The 7,825-nt window shown below is 33.3% G+C and overlaps 1 pseudogene; it reads left to right on the top strand.

Moving 5' to 3' along the window:
- The first annotated feature begins 1,946 nt into the window (after nt 1-1,946).
- Nucleotides 1,947-5,404, top strand: LOC127169914 (major histocompatibility complex class I-related gene protein-like; annotated as a pseudogene).
- The last annotated feature ends 2,421 nt before the right edge of the window (nt 5,405-7,825 follow it).

Raw genomic sequence — 7,825 nt, 5'->3', positions numbered from 1 at the left:
TCAAGTAAAATAAAATAAATAAATTATTATGTAAACTGCTGTTTCATGTGCTGCTTTAGAGTTCAGTTTTTAGACCATACCAATAGCTTAATTAATATAGAGGACACCAAACTTTTTTCTTGTTTTATTTCAACAATAATATAATATAATATTGATAATTGTTCTCTCTCTCTCTCTCTCTCTCTCCTTTCATGGGATGGAATATAAAGTTTGTACTGTATAAAAATCATCCCCATAAAACATGAAAACACGTGTGTATATGAATGTGTGTGAATGTGTGTGTGTGCACATATATGTTGCAAGGAAAGTAGGAATAGAGAAAATACAAAATGGATCTTAAACCATGACTGCATAACAATACGATGCACTCTCCGGAAAAAAGATACAGTTCTGTCGCTGGGGCGGTACCCTAAGGTACAAAAGTGAAAAGGTACATCTTTGTACCTTACCTACCTCTAAACAGTACATATTTGTAGCTTAAAGGTACATTTTAAAACTTTGAAAGTACATATTGGCACCTTAAAGGTACATATGGCACATATTAGTACTTTAAAAGTACATATTTGTACATTTTCACTTTGTACCTTAGGGTACTGCCCCAGCAACAGAAATGTACCTTGTTTTTCACTGCAGTCAAGCCAGCTGCAGTTCAGAAAAAAAAAGGTCAAGCCAGCCGCAATTTAAATAAGTGTGCGCACATATTACTATGATTACCGTAGTTTCAGGAACAACACATTTTTTAGTTTTTTTTAGGACATTATTATACTTTACAGGGCTATAAAGACCCCATTTCTAATACGTAGAAAAAAACAATGGTCAGTTTTTATACGGGACGTCCCATATATGCACACCTTATATGAAACTTATATTTCAGCATTTTTGAGATATGAGACATTATGGGGTGTCCATATAAAAACAACTTACTACAGCATTTTATATACATGTATAGTAGGCTATAAAGACCTGATTTCTGTTAAGTATAAGTCATGAATGGCCAGTTCATATATGAAGAGGCATTTTAGAGAAATTGTATACCATTATTTTAGAGGTTTATAGAGAGATGTAATCTACTAAGTAGAAAAAAAGTTGAATCTTACAAGTCATCTACCATCTCTGTAAGTAAATCAAAGAAGAAAACTTTTACTGTATCATTTTTGAAGGGGCATGCAATTATTTCACTTACATAGTTATAAAACTACATTTATGCATTGTAATAAGTAAAGAATTAACATTTAATTCTTAAGGGGACTTCTCATACTATGTGCACCCTTTACACAAAGACATTTTACCATACCATTTGGAGTTCAAAGTCAAGAACATTCTCAGAAATTGCACAATTTCTTCAGTTTTGTGAACTATAGAAATATTATTTCAAATAAGTAGAAAAAATAATGTCTATTTCTTCTAAGTACCTCCTATTTTTCCAGTACACCTAATGTGACGTCTGTGTACTGTGGCAGTTTGAAGTAACATGCATTCAAACACAACAAAACACTCAAGACGTTTTAAAATTTTCCCTTGATTGCAGCCTATAGAAATGTTATTTCAAATAAGTAGAAAAGAAACAATGCCCATTTCTTGCAAAGTACCTCCTACTCTATCAGCACACCTAATCAGATGTCTGTGTACTTTGGCAGTTTGAAGTTGCATACATGCAAATTCAACAAAATTCTTAAAGACAGTGCATTATTTCTCCAATTTTGAGGCTTATAGAAACGTCAATTTAAATACGTAAAACAAACAAACAAAAAGAAAAACAAAACAATGGCCTTTCCATGCAAGGCACCTCCTACTCTATCAGCACAGCGTATATAAATTCACACACACACTGTCAGAACTGTCACACTAAACCTTACACACTGTCAGAACACCTAATATGGAGTCTTTGCTCTGTGGCATTTTGGAGCAGCATGGTCTAATATCTTTGAGCATTTTGTCATATTCCGATGCATGCTACTCCAAACTGCCACAGTACACAGACTTCATTTTAGCTGTGCTGATAGAGTAGGAGATACCTTGCATGATATGCCCATTGTTTTTCTCTGTTTAAATTGACATGTCTATAGGCCTCAAAATTGGAGAACTGTCATTAAGAATTTTGTTGAATTTGGATGTATGCAACTTCAAACTGCCATATAGTATGGGACGTCCCATATAAGAACTGACCATTGTTTTTTTTCTACTTTTTTCTACTTCAGGGTCTTTATAGCCCTGTAAAGTGTAATAATGTCCCATATCTTAAAAATGTCACAGTAAAATGGTTTTATATGAGGCGTGCATATAGTATGGGATGTCCTGTATAATAACTGACCACATTTTTTTTCCTACTTACTAGAAATTGAGTCTTTATAGCTCTGTAAAGTGTAATAATGTCCCATATCTCGAAAATGCTGCAGTAAAATTTTTTCATGGTGTGCATATAGTATGGGATGTCCTGTATAAGAATTGATCATTGTTTTTTTTCTACTTATTAGAAATGGGGTCTTTATAGACCTTTAAAGCGTAATAATGTCCCATATATCGAAAACGCTGCAGTAAATATATGAGGTTTTATATGAGGTGTGCATATAGAATGGGATGTCCCATAAACAAACTGACCTTTGTTTTTTCCTACTCATTAGAAATGTGGTCTTTATAGTCCTGTAAAGTGTAATAATGTCCCATATCTCAAAAATGCTGCAGTAATATTGTTTCATATGAGGTGTGCATATAATATGGGACGTCCCATAAATAATAATAATGTTCCATATCTTGAAAACGCTGCAGTAAAATGGTTTCATAGGTGTGTATGTAGTATGGGACGTCCTGTATAAGAATTGACCATTGTTTTTTCTACTTATATATTACTTTATATTATGCTGATTTAATTTAAATATGTTTGCAGTTACATATTAACAAGGTCATAGTCATGTATATTTAATAAAAACAAGAGTAACACAAAAAAAAATCTAGCTTGTATCATTGTTACTTTTGAATCATTTGTGTGTTATTTTCATCCCAACCAACTGTCGAAAGTAACAGTGTGCAACTTATGTTCAAAGTGAAATTATACTGAAGTCTTTCTACATTACCACCTGCTATTGATAGACCACACTTCTGAGTTATAGGCCACAGCAAAAATATATCTCTGTCTAAAACAATATCTTTTTAAATTCAGTTTTTCTGAAAAATGTTACTTTTGTCCCCGCTCTCCCCCTACGTATTTGTAGCTTAAAGGTACATTTTAGTACTTTGAAAGTATATATTGGTACCTTAAAGGTACATATGGTAAATATTAGTACTTTAAAGGTACATATCTGTACCTTAGGGTACCGCCCCAGCGACAGAAATGTACCTTTTTTTCTGACAGTGAAAGATGGACAATTTTGTTAAAATTCCTTCACTGTAAATTGCTTTAGTTTGGAGCAAGACATGCAGGAGAGTGGTTTTACTGCATCAGATATATGTTACTGCACTGCCAGAAAAAAAAAGCTACGGTTCTGTTGCTGGGGCGGTACCCTAAGGTACAAAGTGAAAAGGTATAAATATGTACTTTTAAAGTACTAAAATGTACCTTTAAGGTACTAACATGTAATGTTTAGGGGTAAGGTACAAAGATGTACCTTTTCACTTTTGTACCTACCGCCGTACCTTTTTGTCTGAAAGTGTTTGCTAATTATTTATTATATGTATAAACTGAATTATAATTATGTAGAACTATTAGATGCATTTTTAAACTTGTTAATTTATTGTATTCCTATTTGACTTAGATGTGATCTGGAATGTATACTTGTATGTGTAGTGATATAAATTCAGGCCACATTAATATTATATGTTTGTTTTTGTGTATCAACAGGTTCTCACTCACTGATGGCTTTGGCAACATATATAGATGGACAAACACCATTTCCTGAGTTTAGTGTTGTTCTGATGTTGGATGATGTGCAAATAATGTATTATGATTCAACCACATGGACAGTTGTCCATCGCTCTCTCAGTGATTCACGGTACTATGATGAAGAGCGAAATGATACTGATACTATATTTCATGTTATATATAATGAGCTGAAATATTTTAAATTCCATTATAATGGTCACTTAAATCACACAGGTTAGTCCAAGCAACAAATTGATAATGCCACACAATATATTTCATAACAAATGTAATGTTCCATTCATCTACAGGTGTACATGTTAGTCAGAGACTTGCTGGATGTGAATTGTTGAACAATGGTAATCCAGGTCCACTTCATTTCTGGGATGCTTTTGATGGACAGAACATTGGGGAGTTCAACTTTGACACAGAAAAAAATGAAATCGAGGGTAAATGGCTATGGATACCAAGGGACCAAGCACAAAAGCTTCATATAAAGTTCCTGCATCAAAATGTTTATCATCCTATTTGCATTAGAACATTGAGGTGACCTGAAAATGGAAAAGAACAATGTGATGAGAAAAGGTGAGAGAATCAACCTTATTAACCTGATTAACTTCAGTATAATTCAGATAAAAAAGAACATTACTGACAAATACGGACCAGACAGATGTGCTGACAGAAAGCATTAAATGCTTTTGAATGCTTTATGAATCATGATTATCATAACTGAAAGACTGATGCAATGAACACAACAGTTTACCAACAGTGACACTTCTCAATCTTCTCTGTAGTGAAACCCAGAGTCAGACTCATGAGGAAGACGCTCCCAGACTCTCAAGGGCTTCAGATCAGCTGTCTGGCCACTGGTTTTTACCCCCGTCACATTAACCTGACCCTGTTCAGAGATGATCAGCCTGTGGATGATGATCAGATCACAGGAGGAGAGATTCTGCCCAACGGAGATGCAACTTACCAGATGAGGAAGACTTTGGTGATCAGTGAAGAAGAGCTACGTGAAGGACATAAATACAACTGCACAATGAAACACCTCAATATGGACAACAAACTGGACATTACATTTGGTAAAAACATTTTGAGTACAGTGACAGCAAACATTAAATTTAGTAATAAAAAACATGAAAACAGATTTGCCTGTTTGTCTCAATAAAGTTTATTCTCAAATATCACTCATCTCATGACTTTTCAGATGTGGCTGAATCTGATCCAGGATTCTTCAGTCAGTCAGTAGTTGTCAGTGTGCTGGTGTTCATGTGTGTGGCTGTTCTCATCATAACTGCACTCATCATATGGAGGAAGAGATGTGCTGCTGGTAAATGTTTTTTTTTTTTTTTTTTTGCAATCCAGTTAAACTCTAATTTTCAAAAAAGAAAAGAAACCAAACATCTGTTCGTTGGAAACAACAAACAGATGCAAGTTGACCACATATGTGCCTATTTTACTCAATAAAATTTAGGCAACTATGTGCATCAGAATTTTACGTATTTTGAACTTATTTTATACTTGTTTGTTCTATTAGACTTTACATGATTCCAACTTGAACTCTCAAGTAATGGCAACTCAATTTTTTTCAGTTTACAAAATATAGTTGTAAGTTCCTAAAATAAGCCATATTTTTGTATTTTAAAATGTATTCAATCTGTATTTAAATATTTCAAATTTTTCTACAATAGTGTAATGAAACAGTAAACAGGTGTCTCAAAACAAACCATTTATTTACTTTACAATGTTACAACAGTGCAATCATTAACACTACTGGTAACACTTTAGTTTAGAGACCAACTCTCACTAATAACATGCTTATTAGCATGCATATTTCTCACATATTAATGAATCAACAGTTCTAAACTCAACATTCTAAAGTGTTACCACACATCCTTTTCAGATGAATGCATTCACCTTTGCATAAAGCTGTTTACAGGCTTCATGGGGAAAAAATATATAAAAATAAATTAATAGAATACACCTAGTTTATATGATGGAATCCCTCAGAACAATACTTGAACAATTTAAAACAGTGTATATAGTGTTTTGATAAAATATCAAGTTCAATTTAAAACATTATATCAGCAAATAATATCAGCAAATCTGATGAAAATGAAGATATTTTTAATGAAATCTGAAAGGTGTCTGTCCCTCCCGTGACAGTTTATGCAAGGACCACTTTGATGCTTCAAAAAGTTCATAAAGAGATTGTGAATCTAGTCTATAAGAATTGAGCAAATTAGTCAAAATTCTCTGAAGAGACTTGATCACTTTATATGATGATCAGATCTGACTTTGCATCTAATTCACATATACATAATCGTCAGAGCAGATAAGTAATGGTAAGGGGAAGCTCAAGCATTCTTGCTCGATGTGTGAGAGCCAGTGAGGTTCATTCTTGTGTTATGCAGCATGTTTAAGCTTCTGCAAGAACCAATGAGGTTTGCTCTTATGTGTCAAGCAAGTACTTCTGTTTATGTTTACTGATCATCATATGAAACAATCATGGCTCAAAATTTTGCAGAAAATTTTTATTGCATGGACTGTCTAAGGAGGAAGAGAAATCTCTCAGATTTCATTTAAAATATGTTCGTTTGTGTTTCAAAAATTAATAAAAGTCTTACAGGTTTGGAGTGACAAACAAGTAAACAACAAGAATTTTCATTTCTGAGGTGTGGAATTGTTGATGGGAAGTGATTGGATCTTCTTGGATTTCCAAGGCATCTTCATCATCCAGATCCTGTGAAGTAAAAACAGTTTCAGTCGACAAAGATTTTACTTGAATTTCAATTCATTTCAGTGAACGTGCTGATTTAGAGTGATTTATTTCTATTTTATTATCCTATTCTATTATTATTATTATTATTATTATTATCATTATTATTATCATTATTATATTCTAAAACAACTGCTTGTCCACCAAAAAAAAGAATAACAAGCACAAACTAACTGTTAACTGGTAAGAAGTAGAAACACAATTATATTTCATTTATATCCCATTGCATTATCGCCTTTACAACATTCCAGCATCAATGTGGTCATATTTTAATGTGATTCTTACCTTTTTCAGTGCAGTTGGTCTCTGATGGAGAAGATTTTAGTCTTGTCTCTTGCTCTCACGTGATAATGCTTCAGTAGTGCCCCAGTCATAATGAGTGCTCAATTTTGACGTCAAACTCCTTAAATTTAAAGTAAAAAGTCATTTATACAAATGCTTTAGGATAAACTTTTTTCCAAACGCTTAAAGACACACCTATTTCACATAATTTCAACACATAATTAAATAAAAGACACAAATACTGTATATTTACGTTGTATACAAGCAGTAACTTTAAATCATTGAGGAGATGCATAACGAAAACTGTGAATAAGATATGCAATTCAAGGCTAAATTATGTTAAACAGATAATAAAACAAACATGTAACGTTATATTCGTGGTGGCATCTTTTTTTGATATTAAAGCATTCCACCACTAACGTAATCCGCCAGTGGCGGACTGGGACAATAATTCAGGCCGGGAATTTGACTCCACTCCCAGGCCACCTCTGCTGCTGCAGTCACCACCACCCTATTCATGTAATCTACTGGACTGATAAACTTGTAGGCTAACCCTATTATTGTAACAGGTAGACTACCAGATGCAATATAAATGAATAAAAAAATAACCCTTAACAACTCACTAGGAATACACCATTTATACTACCAAACCAATGACAAATAGAAAATTGGCTTTTTAAAAGAGATAATAAGAGACACATTCACATGTTGAAATATTTACATTTTATGTATTTTCAGTGCTCAACTCTAGTATATCAAATGTATCAGAAACACAAACACAAATAAACTTAACAAAACCTATGACAGCGTAAGTAACAGATAACAATGTTTACTCAATTATGGCATTATGTGGAACAGACCAGTAAGAGTAAACAGTAAGTAATTAGCACTACTAGTACACCAGTAGG

The sequence above is a fragment of the Labeo rohita genome, chromosome 8 (genome assembly GCF_022985175.1).
Source record: "Labeo rohita strain BAU-BD-2019 chromosome 8, IGBB_LRoh.1.0, whole genome shotgun sequence".
In the NCBI taxonomy this organism is placed as follows: Eukaryota; Metazoa; Chordata; class Actinopteri; order Cypriniformes; family Cyprinidae; genus Labeo; species Labeo rohita.
The sequence above is the reverse complement of the archived record's forward strand: the minus strand, read 5'-3'. Positions and strand labels throughout refer to the sequence as shown.